At 48.2% G+C, this 17,045-nt stretch overlaps 1 protein-coding gene across 4 annotated transcripts in view; it reads right to left on the bottom strand.

The window, feature by feature from the left end:
- The window catches only part of ATF1 (activating transcription factor 1), a 355,624-nt gene that overhangs the window by 27,283 nt on the left and 311,296 nt on the right, over positions 1-17,045 (bottom strand). For 2 of the 4 annotated variants that reach the window (XM_068267349.1, XM_068267352.1), the window contains exon 1: positions 7,661-8,062. The exons of 1 other annotated variant lie outside the window; for it this stretch is intronic. The gene's annotated coding sequence lies outside the window, so the exon portion shown is untranslated. Of the gene's footprint in view, positions 1-7,660; positions 8,064-17,045 lie in introns of those variants that run through there. One more of the 4 variants, XM_068267350.1, reaches the window with a different exon arrangement.

The following is a 17,045-nucleotide window of genomic DNA, read 5'->3' as shown; positions in this document are numbered from 1 at the left end:
ATCGATGCGCAAATGCTGACCGATTTCCGTCCGAAATCGATCCCGTCGATCTGTCCACGCTGAAAATTTTGCTCGATCGCCGGCGGGTCGGGAGTGCGTCGATAGCGGCGTTCGAATGTCCGACGCTAGCGGCCATACATTACCCGTTACGCCGGCGCGTGTCCCTGCCGCCCCTTCTCCACGCTAGGCTCCGGCTGGCTTCACTTCCTGTCGGGGGAAGTTTAAACAGTAGAGCGCCCTCTACTGTTTAAACTTCCACCAACAGAAAGTAAAGTGAAGCTGGAGCCCTGGAGGCCAGAGCGGAGAAAAGACAGCGGAGACCGGGGGACTTGCGCCGGCTGGATCAGGTAAAGTATCCAGGGAACGGCGGCGGCAGCTCCACAGATTGTTAATCGGTTTCCTAGTGAAATCGATTCAAAATCTGTTTGCAGTGTAGGCAGCTAATAGCCTGTTCAAGAAATGCTGTTGAGAACAAGGAAAACCCTGGGAATCTCCCATGAGGAGATTTTAACTGCCTACTTTTTTGCGATAGCGGTCGGACCAGGCCACTGTTCCATTAATACCATTCCTTGTCTATTCGGTGTATGAGCTCTTTAAAGAGGAACTTCAGTGAAAATAATGTAATACAAAAGTGCTTCATTTTTACACGTATGTATAAATGATTTAGTCAGTGTTTGCCCATTGTAAGATCTTTCCTCTCCCTGATTTACATTCTGACATCACGTGGTGACAATTTTACTGCTGGCAAGTGATGTCAGTGGAAGGAGATGCTGCTTGCTTTTTTGGCAGTTGGAAACAGCTGTAAACAGTAAAACAGTTGTTATTTCCCACAATGCAATGAGGTTCACAGACACTGTGGTAGGGGTTTCACCACAATATTAGCCATACAGAGCCCCCTGATGGTCCGTTTGAGAAAGGGAAAAGATTTCTCATGGGAAAGTTGGTATATCAGCTACTGACGAAGAAATTCTTGGTCATGGTTTCTCTTTAAAGGATACGTCCGAGGAAGAGCTTGTGCGGCTGCGCAAGCATGCAGTGGCACTGCTTGCGATCGCCCTCGCATGTTCTGCGCAGGCACAGTGCTTCTGCAGCCGCACAAGATCTAGACCTGGCGAGGTCGGCATGTCCAACAGAGGGGATTCCGGGACACCGGAACTGCGGCAAGGTACAGATCCGCTGCCAGGGACTGGAGGAAGACCCAGGTAAGTAGATCTCTTTTTTTACATTCCTAGGATGTATCCTTTAAAGAGCTCATACACCAAATAGACAAGAAATGGTATTAATTTATGCACGTTAAGAGAAATATGACGGTTTCACACTGATTATAGTTTTATGGTATAGCACTTCCCTGCAGAATTCAAATGTGGTGTAACTTGCCATTAGAAGAATACATAAACAACTGCCTGGGAACAGATTGAAGGTTAAGAGATAACCCTGAGAACACAAAACTCTCACTGTCTCCTCTGCTAGCACTATACAATACCACTTACCCAAAAATGTGTCTACACTACAGCTAACAGTCCAATACTGCCCAGAAAATGTATATAACATAGCCCAGTCAGTAGCTCAACTTATTTAACCTGGTGACAGGACTCTGAAACGTCCTTCAATCTGCTTATTTTATACACTACATCCAGCAGCTTGTAACGAAAGAGGCCGCACAAAGGCTCCGGTTTCAGTTTTAAGGCATACTTGACATCTAGATTGTTATAACGGTAATTATTTATTTTTTTAAGAAAGGGTATGTCTATGTTCTCTTGTGAATCATGGTTAACTACAGTAATCCATGAGGTTTAGTGCCTCCTGGGCCTGTTGGTAGCCTCATACTGTATACGTTCACTCTCTAGCTGTTTGTGTCTAATGGTTAGCTGTTCATGTGTACACGCTATAAAAACTACTGTTGTCCATAGATTTCGGGACCTGATATTGCTAACATTGTCCACGTTGACATTCTTAAATAGCGCTTTATGGCAATCTCTTGCACTAGGTTTTTAAAACACTTTAAATACGCTTGACTAAAGTCAGCTGAGGGATAAGTTGACGTGCAAAATTATTCTGCAGCACAATTGAGCATTGTGAAATAGCCCCTAGGTGTACCTAAGACTTTCCTCCAGCCCCCTTTAGTCTGTCTGCTCCCTTGCCATCCTCTCTCCTGCTTCCAGCCGCGGTAAAGTCCCTGACTCGGGGACTAATGTGCATGCGCAGTCCAGTCCGTGTAAATCTGTAAATTGCGCTCCAGTGCTAGGAGTGTTCTACACAAAAAGCAGTTGGCCAAGACTATAACTGCGCTAGCACAGAACGCCTCCGGCTATGGGATCGAGGTGGAGAGGGGTGCAAAGTGCCAGCTGGATTGCGAACTCTATTGTGGCTCAACGGAGTTGATCGGACAGGCACATAGGGAGGCAATGTACTACAAGGGGCTCAGGGGAGCCCCAGGTAAGTAGAAATAATTTTGTTTCAAATGTCTCATGCTAGATTTATGCCACCTAAAGGGGATAAGAACCTAATCTCTTGGACGACATCGCTGGACAGAGGCTTCCAAGCGTGCGTGCGTGCGTACAAAGCTATCGGCCGAGTTGGTCTGCCTGGCGGATTGCTGTCTGGGGCGACAGTAGGGGGGCTTCTGTACACACGCTGGATCATCGTCCAAGGCAGTCGTTATCAGTTGCCTCAGCCGATTTTAAGGTAGCCATACACTGGTCGATTTGCCATCAGATTTGACCAACTGACAGATCCCTATCTGATCGAATCTGATCAGAGGGATTGTATGGCTACCTTTACTGCAAACAGATTGTGAACCGATTTCAGCCTGAAACCGTTCACAATCTGTTGTGGTGGTGCTGCCGCCGCTCCCCCCGCCCGCATACATTACCTGCTCCGCCGACGCGACTCCAGTCCCCAGGTCACCGCTGCTCCGTCTCTGCTCTGGTCTCCGGCATGCTTTACTTCTTCCTGCCCGGCAGGAAGTTTAAACAGTAGAGCGCCCTCTACTGTTTAAACTTCATGCCGGGCAGGAGGAACTGAAGCATGCCGGAGACCAGCGCGGACACGGAGCAGCGGTGACCGGGGGTAGTCGTGCCGGCGGAGCAGGTAATGTATGCGGCTCTATTGCGTCGGTCGTCGGGTACTCGAACGCCGCTAGCGACGCGCTCCCTTCCCGCGGGCGATCGGCGCTAATTTTCCGCATGGAGCGATCGGACGAAAAGGATCGAAATTCGGCGTGTAGTGCGAACGATTGGCAGCAGATTCGTTCCCAGTGATCGAATCTGCTGTCGAAACGGCGGCGAATCGGGCCAGTGTATGGCCAGCTTTAGTCTAGCATGTGAACAGACCTTAAATCCCATGTACCCTGATCAAGCTAACTTGAAGACATTTTCAATGAAGTGTAAAGATAAAGCCCCATCTCTATCACCTGATTTATTAAGGACTACTTGGCATATTGGCCATGTACATCAAAAATGTAGTGGCAGATGGACACAACCACTCCACCTCTACGCAGCTAGGCTACAAACACACATCCGCTCTGTCTCTGTACTGCACCATGCAGCTATGCTACACACTAGGCCTGATTTTAGGAAAAAAACTGAACTGAGCGATTTCTGTTGCAAATCACGATTTCGATTCACGATTTCCTTCAAATTAAGCTTTGTTCCCCCTCTGTGCCTCTCTGTCCCCTGTCTCTCTTTGTGCACTCTGTGTCTTTGTGGCCCCCTTTTTCTATGTCCCCTTTGTGTCTCTCTGTGCCCCCTCTGGGCCTCTCTCTGTCTTGCTACCTTTGTGTTTCTCTTTGTGCCCCTTTTGTCTCTCTGTGGCCCCTTTTGGCCTCTCTCGTGCCCCTTTTGTCTCTCTTTGTGCCCTTTTTGTCTCTCTGTGCCCGCTCTGTCCCCTAAGCTGCGGCAGTGCTGGACATACCTTCCAGCTCGAGCCTAGCGATGCCAGTCTATCCCCTTCGCATTCTGCAGGCTCTAATGCATGGCATACTTCCTGTATGTCATGTGACATACAGGAACCAGGAAGTATGCCGTGCACAAGAGCCGGCAGATGGCAAGAGAGGATGGAGAGCGTTGGACTAATGCGGAAGGTATGACTGACACTGCGGGCCACATAAGCTGGGACTTGGAAGTTTGAAGCAGTGTCTTCAAACTTCTCCCTTGTGGAAATGTCGTCATCGCGATATTCTCCACTTTGACGATTCCGAAATTGTGAACTTGTTGATCGCGATTTCGGTTTAAATTTGATTTGTCTTTCAGGCCTACTATGCACACACACACACACACACACACACACACACACACACACACTGTACTGCACCATGCAGCTATGCTACACACACATCCGCTCTGCCTCTGTACTGCGCCATGCTACACACATACATACATCCGCTCTGCCTCTGTACTGCGCCATGCAGCTATGCTACACACATACATTGCTTTGCCTCTGTACTGCATCATGCAGCTACGCTACATGCACACAACTGCTCTGCGTCCGCACAGCAATGTTACATACACACATCCGCTCTGCCACTGTACTGCGCCATGCAGCTATAATACACACACATCTGCTCTGCGTCCGCATAGTAATGTTACATACACACATCTGCTCTGCCTTTGTACTGTGTCATGCAGCTATAATACACACACACACACACACACCTGCTCTGCGTCCTCACAGCAATGTTACATACACACATCTGCTCTGCCTCTGTACTGCGTCATGCAGTTATGACACACACACACACACACACACACACACACACACACACACACACACACACACACACACACACACACACACACACACACACACCTGCTCTGCGTCCACACTGTAATGTCACATACACACATCCACTCTGTACTGCGTCATGCAGCTATAATACACACATCTGCTCTGCGTCCGCACAGCAATGTTGCATAAACACATCCGCTCTGCCTCTGTACTGCACCATGCCACACACATCTGCTCTGCGTCCGCACAGTAATGTTACATACACACATCCGCTCTGATTCCGCACAGCAATGCTACATACACATATCCGCTTTGCCTCTGTACTGCACTATTCAGATATGCTACATACAGAAATCCACTCCAACTCTGTAAGGCTATGCTATACAAGCTGAAACACAAACACTCTGCTTCTGTTAGCCAATCATCAACTCTCCAGTCAAAAAATAAATCCTCAATATGTTATGATCTGTCCCAAAGGAGAGCTGCAAACTTTACTGCCTAACAGCAGAAAGCACTGGAAATCCCCCACATGTCTGGATCTGCTATTAGAAATGTGTGCACCACAATAACATCTCCATGCACAGTTGCACACTGCATGTTATGTTCAGGTTACAATCTGCAAGGTTTACATGAAAGACTGCATAACATAACCTCTAGAGAAGCAGAAATACAAATACACACAACTTGCTGACCTATGTACACACTGGGCAGGGAGCAGCTGGAGGATCCACACAACAAAGACCCCTGTGCTCTGTCCAGTAAGGCGAGAGATATAAATGAGCTTGGCAGCAGTGAAAGCAGGTTGTATACAGGGGATGCAAAATCCAGAACACAGGAGTATAGTGTGCTGTATAGTGCATACAAACCCACTACACTGGGGTATATAGTGCTGTATAGTCTATAAAATGGGGTACATAGTGCTGTATAGTATATACATTGCCCCATACACTGGGGCTACATAGTGCAGCATAGTGTATACACTGAGGTATCTAGCACTATATATTGTATACAATACACCATACATTGGGGTATATAATGTATACAGTAAGGTGTAGTGTATACCGTTAAGTATATAGTGCTGTATAGAGTACATACTGCCCCATACACTGGGGTATATAGCACTATATAAAAAGGTATACAATGTCCCATACAGTAAGATATATAGCAAGGTATAACACAGTGGGGTATATAGCACTGCATAATATATACACTGCCACATACACTGGGGTATATAGCACTATATACAGTAATGTATACAGTATATGTAGTGGGGTATAGTGTATACAGTGGAGTATATAGCACTGTATAATGTATACACTGCCTCATACATTGAGGTATATAGTATACAATGTCCCATACATTGGGGTACAGAGCACTGTTTAGTGTACATACTGCCCCATACACTGAGGTATATAGCAGTGTATACAGTGGGGTATATAGGGCTTTATAGTGTATATGCTGCCCCATACACTGGGGTATATGGCAGTGTATAGTGCATACAGTGGGGAATATAGGGCTGTATAGTGTATATGCTGCCCCATACACTGGGGTATATAGCAGTGTATAGTGCATACACTGGGGTATATAGCAGTGTATAGTGCATACACTGGGGTATATAGCAGTGTATAGTGCATACACTGGGGTATATAGCAGTGTATAGTGCATACACTGGGGTATATAGCAGTGTATATACACTTCTTCAAGGAGGCCTACATCAACTCAACACTGCCCTAATCCTTTCTGCCAATAACTTCTTGCTGCACCCCCTCCTTTTGTGTCACCACCCCTCCCTCTAGATTGTAAGCCTTTGGCAGGGCCCTCTCCCCTTGTGTATCATACTTGACTGTGTGCACTTTACCCAGAATTTGGAACTTGTTACCACTACCACTGCAGTTTATGATCTGGCATTGTACTACTGTCTGCATTGTGTTGTGTATCTTTTTGCTATTACCTGTATTTAGTTGTATCTATTGTCTATTACCTGTATTGTTCTGTCACCCTTGTTATCATTGTCTGTAACTTTATTTATTGTACAGAGCTGCGTAATATGTTGGCGCTATATAAATCTAATAAATAATAATAATAATAATATAGTGCATACAGTGGGGTACATAGCAGTGTACAGTGCATACAGTGGGGTACATAGCAGTGTACAGTGCATACAGTGGGGTACATAGCAGTGTACAGTGCATACAGTGGGGTACATAGCAGTGTACAGTGCATACAGTGGGGTACATAGCAGTGTACAGTGCATACAGTGGGGTATATAGCAGTGTACAGTGCATACAGTGGGGTATATAGCAGTGTACAGTGCATACAGTGGGGTATATAGCAATGTACAGTGCATACAGTGGGGTATATAGCAATGTACAGTGCATAGTGGGGTATATAGCAATGTACAGTGCATACAGTGGGGTATATAGCAGTGTACAGTGCATACAGTGGGGTATATAGCAGTGTATAGTACATACAGTGGGGTATATAGCAATGTACAGTGCATACAGTGGGGTATATAGCAGTGTACAGTGCATACAGTGGGGTATATAGCAATGTACAGTGCATAGTGGGGTATATAGCAATGTACAGTGCATACAGTGGGGTATATAGCAGTGCACTGTGCATACAGTGGGGTATATAGCAGTGTACAGTGCATACAGTGGGGTATATAGCAGTGTATAGTACATACAGTGGGGTATATAGCAGTGTATAGTACATACAGTGGGGTATATAGCACTGTATAGTACATACAGTGGGGTATATAGCACTGTAGAGTGTATATGCTGCCCCATACACTGGGATATATGGCAATGTATAGTGCATACAGTGGGGTATATAGGGCTTGTATAGGGGGAGGGGAGCGGGTCCAGCAGGCGGCCAGGTGTTGCAGCCCCGCTCGGCGCTCCTCCTCCCCCGCCCAGGCTGCTGCACTAATTACCTGCGTCCTGTGAACTCACAGCTGAGGGATCCGCTCCAGCCAATCACCGGGGTGTACGTCTCGGGTCCCCCGGGGAGCCGCCTCCTGCCCGGATCCCGTCACAGGAAGAGGCTCACACGTAACCGAGCAGCTGCCACAGCCAGCGGGGCCGACTCCAGGCAAAGCAGAGCGCCCTCATCAGCCAAGGGGGGGTTACACCCACCACGACGTCCGGTAGGCCTCTGCCTGACGTCAGCGTAGCCGGTGACGTCACTCCAGGGGTGACGTGCTTCTAGCTAAAGGCGGGAGGACGTTCCTCTTCCGCTTAGCTCTCGCAATAGAGGATGGGGTGGGAACTTCTACAATGTGGTTTATTGTGCTATGGACTGACCAGGTTCCCCCTACCGATTTGCTCGATGGTACAGTCCCAGGTATCGGTGTTGTAATAGCCTGCGTGGGAGGAGTCCATTGTAATGGGTGGGGGGTGGAGACTGCTGGCCTTGTAGTCAGGGTGACATCATAGAGTTTCAAATTGCGGGAATAACAGCTGCTTATTAGTCATCACGCTGTTTGTTCATCCCTCGTGTATAGGCAGCAGGCGGTGTAAAGACTGAGCTGCTTTGTGAGTCGCAGTGCAGAGATCCTCTATACTGAGTGCATTAGGTAATGGAACCAAACAGCTTCAACCAATTTGTTCCCAAAGTAAACTCAAAAGAAGGTCCAGTTTTATGCTCGGTACACACTGAGATTTTCTTGCAGATTTACTGTCGGATCGATTATAGCCAACATGTCCAATCTGATTTCCGATAATTTTCCGACTGGTTTCCATTCACTTCTATCGGAAGCATTAGCATTCGGTACTTATCCGTTAGCCGGGCGCATCCGGCAGGTGGCGCTAATTACTATTCCCCATCCAGGCCGACATGGATAGTAGGGAAAGATGTAACTGGTGGAGTTTTGTCGCCACCTAGAGGATGCGCCCGGCTAACGGATAAGTACCTAGCATTCTACTGTGTTTCCCCAAAAATAAGACCCTGTCTTATATTCATTTTTGCGGTACTATTTCGTTAGCTGGGCGCAACTACCAGGTGGCGTTAATTACTATTCCCCCTCCAGGACGCCATGGATAGTAGGGAAAGATGTAACCCTGGGGAGTTTTATCGCCACCTAGTGGATGTGCCCAGCTAACGGAAAAGAACCATTTTTGCTCCAAAAGATGTGCTAGGGCTTATTTTCAGAGGATGTCTTATTTTGGGGGGAAACACTGGTAGTTTTCCTATACAAAATGTATATACTGCATGCCATGCTGAAACACAAGCAGCATGCACAGAGCTTGTGGTTTGCTGATATTGGCTCTCACTTACAAGAAATGGATTCTGCTGATCATGTGGGTAAGAGCCTATTTTTTGCAGGCAGAAAACTCTGTTAGGCTTCACAGAGCTACGATGGGATAAGCTCTGTGTCCTGGGAGTTGGTGAAGAGGTGAAATGCTGCTGATGCTTATCAACACAGATCAGGAGGGCTGGTTCTAACAAAAACACAAATTGCCTGACACATACAGGACTGTAGAACTCATACTGCTGCTCTGCTGTATCCAGGCTTTGTATTGAGCGTGACTTGGTGGTGTCAGGTGGGCTGCTGCTAGTGCTTACATTTGAGGGAGGTCTTATATTTCAAGCATGCTAGGAATTCTTGCTAGGGCTTATTCTCGGGGGATGTCTTACTTTAGGGTAAATACGTACATGATATTTTTTGGGGGGGATATACAATTCTGCCAATACTCTACAAATACTTCTACATCCTCCTCAATGTGGCCATTATTGATAAGATTCTTCGGACAAACGATTCTCCGATTCAATCAGAAGTAAAGCTACTATCCAATGCGATCAGATTGGGTGCCCATTGACAGTACAATTATTTTTTCATCTGATGCAATCTTTCAATATATTTTTTAGAATTGAAAGTATTCGTAAGGTAGTTATCAACTCTTCCCACAAATGGGTCAGTTAGTGCATAAAGCACAAATCCTTCCGATTCAATCATAAAACGCAACATTTGGATTGATTACATTTTCTGTTCCAATCAGCCATAGAATCATGTTACATTGATTTAGCACACACTGCAGTTTTCTGTACAATTAGTAAAAATCACAAGAATTGTGTTAAGGCCACCTTTACACAAATCCTCCTCCTAGTTCCTTCTAAATCCAGCACCACTGTAAACTCAATTCTTAACACTACCATCCCTTCTTTACATAATTTCTAGTTCTGGCTATGTCCGGCGCCCAAATTATAAATCAGGTGCCACTCACTGTAGCCACAATTAAAAGGAACTGGGGTAAGAGACATTTGGAAGCCAACATATTTATTTGCTTTTAAACAATGCCAGTTGCCTGGTTGTTTGTAACGATCGGTGAAGCACAGAGAGGATCTGATTACCGGTGATCTGCAGTATCACGGGGAATATAGATGTATACCAGATTATAAGTGATCTGCAGTCTCACCGATAATCCGATATACCAGCTAACCTCTGTTCACCTGAGTAGAGTGTAGTGTTTAGGTGTAACAGTAACACTTTGAGGACAAGGCCTCAGTGTAGTCAGGAGTACTGCTCAGATTCCTTCCGCAGACCCGGACTCTCCAAGACGGGAGGAGTCGGGCTGACAGCAGGAAGGATTGTCTGAAAGTAACCCTCAGGAGGAAGGGTCGCTAACAGAGCGAAGAACCGCCTCTAACGGTAAGGTCGGTTCTCGAGGTCGGACAAGCCAGGTCGTACACACACGGACAGATACAGTACACGATCAGGAGGCAAAGGCGGAGTCTAAGTACAGGCAGGGTTCGGCAACGGGGTATCAGATATATCGAGGTACAAAATCAGGAGGCAGAAGCAGAGTCTAGGGACGAGCTGGGGTTCGGCAACAGAGTATCAGAAATATCGAGGTGCAAGATCAGAGTTCAGGAGGATAGTCAGGCAGGCAAAGGGTCATAACAGATAATCACAATCAAACTAGTACTTTAGCAATCAACAGAATCTAGCTAAGTGTAGGATTACAGCTCCAGCTGGTCCCGGCACACTTGCGGATCTGACTACGGATCTGGGTGCTCCCACGTATGTGATCGCAACGCCAGACACCAGGGGAATGACCAGCTAGTAGTATATATACACATGTACCTCTCCAGCACCTCCCACAGTGCTGGACCAATGAGTAGTGGAGCCAGAGTCAGCGCGCGCGCGTCACTCTAAATCTAGAGGGACTACGTGTCCCAGCCACACCAGCCCCGCTCTGCGGTACCTCCGCAGCGGGGGCATGCGTGCTAACCGCCGCGTCCGACGCGGCGGTTTCTCCGCGCTCCGTTGAGCCCTGCACGGAGACAGCCGCCTCATACTGAGAGGAGGCGGCTGCCTCTCTGTGTGTGGCGCCACTATGCGCGGAAAGAGCCGCCTGCCGCTGACTCATGGTGGCGGCTCTTCCGCGTTTTCTCACAGTACCCCCCCGAGGAGTGGACTCCGGACAGCTCCTTCCAGGTTTTTCTGGGTGCAAAGTGTGAAACTCCCTTTTTAACTCATCGGCATGCATGCGCGTCCCTGGTACCCATTGTCTCTCCTCAATGCCGTACCCTTTCCAGTGCACGAGATATTGTACCGAGTTCTGTACAAGGCGCGAATCTAAAATCTTTTCTACCTCGTACTCAGGTTGGTCATCTACCACCACAGGAGGAGGAGGAGTGGGACCCACATGGACTGCTGGTTTAAGCAGAGATACGTGGAAGGATCTTACCCCACGCATGCTGGGCATAAGTAAAGTTGTTGATCTTCTTGGCTACTGAAAATGGACCCACAAACCTGGGGCCCAGTTTATCCGAGGGCTGTCTCAGGGTCAAGTGACGAGTGGACACCCAGACCAAGTCTCCTGGCTGAAACTTCCACTCCAATGAGCGTCTTTTGTCAGCCTGACCCTTTTGACTCTGGAATGCCCTTTCCAGATTACTCTTCACCGTCCCCCAGATGTCTTTAAATGCCCTGTGCCAGGCTTCCAGGGTTGGAAACGGAGAAGAGACAACTGGCAAGGGGGAGAATTTGGGCGATCTCCCCGTCACCACCTGAAACGGAGAAAATCCGGAGGAGGAATTTCTCAAGTTATTTTGAGCAAATTCTGCGAAGGGCAAGAATCTGACCCAGTCGTCTTGTGCCTCCGCAACATAACATCTCAAAAATTGTTCTAATGACTGATTTATCCTCTCAGTCTGGCCATTTCTCTGTGGGTGGTAGCCCGACGAGAATGACAGCTTCATGCCCATTAGATGGCAAAAAGCCTACCAAAACCTGGAAACAAATTGGACTCCCCTGTCAGAGACTATATTTTCTGGAATGCCGTGTAAACGGAAAATGTGAACAATGAATAACTCGGCCAATTCCTGAGCCGAGGGGAGTCCTTTTAAGGGCACAAAATGGGCCATTTTGCTAAAGCGGTCGACCACCACCCAAATGACCGACATGCCTTCGGATCCGGGAAGCTTGCCCACAAAATCCATGGACAGGTGGGTCCACGGCTCACTCAGGGTGGGCAAGGGCCGCAAAGAACCGACAGGTGCCAGCCGGGAGGGTTTGCTTTTCGCACATATCGCACACTCCCTAACATATTCCCTGCAATCTGCTGCCAAGGAAGGCCCCCAGGCACATCTGGCCACCAGATCCTGTGTTCTAGATGCCCCAGGATGTCCAGCATTCTTGTGCGCATGGAACATCTCTAGAACCTGGAGACGAAAAGGTAGAGGAATGAACATCACCCCTGTGGGCTTCCCTTCCGGGATGTCTTGTTGGAAGGGAACCAAAGTCTCCTTTAAATCTTCCCAAGTCTCAGTAGCTGCTAGTACCAACTTCTGGGGAATAATGGTCTCTGGAACGAAGGGCTGTGCTGTCTCTGGCTCGAAGTACCTAGATAAAGCATCTGCTTTAACATTTTTGCTACCCGGAGTGTATGTAATAATGAAACTGAACCTGGAGAAAAATAACGACCATCGAGCCTGACGGGGGCTCAACCTCTTAGCCCCCTCGATGTATTCTAAGTTTTTGTGATCAGTGTAAACCGTGATCGTATGCTCTGCTCCTTCTAACCAATGTCGCCATTCCTCGAAAGCCAATTTAATGGCCAGGAGCTCCCTGTTGCCTATATCGTAGTTCCTTTCTGCTGGAGAGAATCTACGGGAGAAGTAAGCACATGGGTGCATTCTACCCTGCAAGCCTGATCGCTGAGACAGCACAGCCCCCACTCCGACCTCCGAAGCATCTACTTCAACAATAAATGGGAAGGTAGTATCCACATGTCTGAGGATGGGTGCCGAACAGAATAGATCCTTCAGGGTGGAGAAAGCATGTAGAGCTTCAGGAGACCAGTGAGTGGTATCTGCCCCTTTCTTAGTGAGACTGGTAAGGGGAGAAATGACCGTGGAGTACCCCTTTATGAACCGCCTGTAATAGTTCGCAAAGCCAAGAAACCGCTGAAGAGACTTCAGCCCAACCGGCTGAGGCCATTCCAGCACAGTGGAGACCTTGGCAGGGTCCATAGACAGGCCTGTGGTAGAAATTATATACCCCAGAAAGGCGACAGACGTAACTTCAAAAATACACTTTTCAAGTTTGGCGTATAAAGAGTTTTGCCTCAGTTTATTCAACACAAACTTCACATGGGTCCTATGTTCAGAGAGGTTGTTGGAGAAAATAAGTATATCATCTAGGTACACTAGAACAAATCTCCCCAACACCTCCCTGAAAACCTCGTTGGTGAGTTCCTGGAAAACGGCCGGGGCATTACACAGCCCGAAGGGCATCACCAAGTACTCGTAATGCCCGTCTGGTGTATTAAAGGCCGTTTTCCACTCATCGCCCTTTCTTATGCGTATCAGGTTATACGCGCCCCGCAAATCCAGCTTAGAAAAGATCTTAGCGTCAGTGATCTGTGTGAATAAATCGTCTATCAGAGGTAGCGGATAGCGATTCTTCACCGTAATCTTATTAAGACCTCGGTAATCAATGCAGGGCCGTAGGCCTCCGTCTTTCTTTTTAACGAAAAAGAACCCTGCCCCAGCGGGCGACCGGGACGGGCGAATGAAACCCTTAGCCAAATTTTCACGAATGTAATCCTGCATGGCCAATTTTTCGGGCCCCGACAAATTGTACAAATGACCCCGGGGGGCACACAACCTGAACGGAGATCGATGGGACAGTCGAAAGGGCGATGTGGGGGTAACTTATCCGCTGCCTTGGGGCAAAATACATCAGAATATTCCATATACTGTTCCGGAACCCCCTCCACCTTAATCTTGGTCTGGCCCAAAGTCACCCTCCCTAAACATTGCTGGTGACAATGATCGGACCATCTGGTTACCTGACCCGTAGCCCAGTCTATTTGTGGAGAATGGACTTGTAACCACGGCATGCCTAGGATGATAGTGGAGGTTGACATATGCAATACAAAAAACTGTAATTGTTCCCCATGCAGTGCCCCTAACGTGACCTTCACCTGCGAGGTCTGTGACAGGGGACGATTCCGTTGCAGAGAGGAATCGTCTACTGCCGTGACCTGAATGGGGGGACTCACTGGAGTGAGAGGAATACCTAACTCCTGAGCAAATTCAACGTTCATAAAATTAGCCGCTGAGCCAGAATCAATAAAAGCCTCAGTGGCTACGGCCTTATTATCCCATGTAATAGTACAGGGGAGAAGCATTTTTTTTCTTTTTGGGGTGAGAATGGTGTGCCTAGGGTGTCACCCCCCACTACTCCTAGGCAGACTCGTTTCCCGGCTTGTTAGGGCAGTTTCGCACTCTGTGCCACGCTTCTGCACAGTACAGGCACAATTGTTCAGTTATTTTCCGCCTTCGCTCCACCTGTGTCAGTTTTGATCGACCAATCTGCATTGGCTCGGGTGGAGGCAGGGCCGGAGAAGGAGAGACAGGCGGAGATGTTGTTACTAAGGGTGCCGCGGAAGGTGCCGCATAAGATGTCACCCTGACACGGTGACTGCCCCTAGTCTGCCTCTGATGACGTAGTCTACGGTCGACTCGAATGGCCGAAGAGATGGCCTCATCGACTGTCTTGGGCTCGGGTAAGGTTAACATTAGGTCGGAGACCTCCTCCGACAACCCAGACAGGAAGTAATCCATCAAGGCATAGGTGTCAAATCTGGCGGTAACTGACCATCTACGGAATTCTGCCGCGTAATCCTCAACCGAGCCTCTGCCTTGCCGCAAAAGTTTGAGGTTCCACTCAGAGGTCGCAGCAAGGTCAGGGTCGTCGTATATTACTGCCATGGCCTTAAAAAATTCCTCTACCGAGGTCAGAGCTGTATCTGTGGGAGGCAGGTTGTATGCCCAGGACTGGGAGTCACCAGTTAACAAAGTTTTAATAAAAATGACCCGTTGGGTCTCCGTCCCCGAAGGATCGGGGTCTCAACTCGTAATACGATAACACTCTACTCTTAAAATTCCGGAAGTCAGAGTTGTGGCCGGAAAATTTATCAGGTACAGGCATACGTATGTCATCACTAGGAGGGGATCGCACTGAATCAACTGACGTCTGGAGGGTTCGCACAGAGACTGATAGGGCATCAATTAAGGCTTTGTGCTGGCCCAGTGCTTGATGGATACTATCCACCGAAGTGGCAAGCACAGTCAGAGGATCAGCGCGTGTTTCCATCTGTTTTTTGGTCTGGCGTTCTGTAACGATCGGTGAAGCACAGAGAGGATCTGATTACCGGTGATCTGCAGTATCACGGGGAATACAGATGTATACCAGATTATAAGTGATCTGCAGTCTCACCGATAATCCGATATACCAGCTAACCTCTGTTCACCTGAGTAGAGTGTAGTGTTTAGGTGTAACAGTAACACTTTGAGGACAAGGCCTCAGTGCAGTCAGTAGTACTGCTCAGATTCCTTCCGCAGACCCGGACTCTCCAAGACGGGAGGAGTCGGGCTGACAGCAGGAAGGATTGTCTGAAAGTAACCCTCAGGAGGAAGGGTCGCTAACAGAGCGAAGAACCGCCTCTAACGGTAAGGTCGGTTCTCGAGGTCGGACAAGCCAGGTCGTACACACACGGACAGATACAGTACACGATCAGGAGGCAAAGGCGGAGTCTAAGTACAGGCAGGGTTTAGCAACAGGGTATCAGATATATCGAGGTACAAAATCAGGAGGCAGAAACAGTCTAGGGACGAGCTGGGGTTCGGCAACAGAGTATCAGAAATATCGAGGTGCAAGTTCAGGAGGATAGTCAGGCAGGCAAAGGGTCATAACAGATAATCACAATCAAACTAGTACTTTAGCTATCAACAGAATCTAGCTAAGTGTAGGATTACAGCTCCAGCTGGTCCCGGCACACTTGCGGATCTGACTACGGATCTGGGTGCTCCCACGTATGTGATCGCAACGCCAGACACCAGGGGAATGACCAGCTAGTAGTATATATACACATGTACCTCTCCAGCACCTCCCACAGTGCTGGACCAATGAGTAGTGGAGCCAGAGTCAGCTGACCAGCCTGGTCAGCTGACTACTTCTGGCTGTCATATAAACCCTGCCTGAGTGCGCGCGTCACTCTAAATCTAGAGGGACTACGTGTCCCAGCCACACCAGCCCCGCTCTGCGGTACCTCCGCAGCGGGGGCATGCGTGCTAACCGCCGCGTCCGACGTGGCGGTTTCTCCGCGCTCCGTTGAGACAGCCGCCTCATACTGAGAGGAGGCGGCTGCCTCTCCGTGTGTGGCGCCACTATGCGCGGAAAGAGCCGCCTGCCGCTGACTCATGGCGGCGGCTCTTCCGCGTTTTCTCACATTGTTCTGCTGATTCACTGCCTCTAAAGCCCCATCTACACGATACGATTCTTTGTGCGATTCTATTACGATTCTATTTAGGATCTGATTAAATCCAACATGTCCGATCGGGATTCGATTTGATTCAATTCGATTTGCCATTGTTTTGCAATTGGCGAATTGAACCGAATCGAATCCCGGTCGGACATGTCGGATTTAATCGGATCGTAAATAGAATCGTAATCGAATCTCACAAAGAATCGTATCGTGTAGATTAGGCTTTATACTTTTAGCTATAGACTCTGGACAAGGATACAGATTCAAATTCCGACCAAATATCTGACACGATTAGCTGCATGCTTGTTTAAAAGCATACATGTCAAACTCTGTCCTGTGGGCCAAATCTGGCCCTGTGAGCCATCAGATTTGCCCTTCAGGTGGTTTCCCCACTTTGCATTATATTTGGCCCTCTCTGGACCACCAGAGAAGCTGTATTGGAGGGCAATCCCTAGATCACCAGGAAAACCATATAGGGAGGGGTTCAGCACTAGATACCAGGTCGCTGTATAGAGAGGGAAGGTGGCCACTAGACATCAG

Source organism: Hyperolius riggenbachi, chromosome 2, assembly GCF_040937935.1.
Source record: "Hyperolius riggenbachi isolate aHypRig1 chromosome 2, aHypRig1.pri, whole genome shotgun sequence".
Lineage (NCBI taxonomy): Eukaryota > Metazoa > Chordata > Amphibia > Anura > Hyperoliidae > Hyperolius > Hyperolius riggenbachi.
The sequence above is the reverse complement of the archived record's forward strand: the minus strand, read 5'-3'. Positions and strand labels throughout refer to the sequence as shown.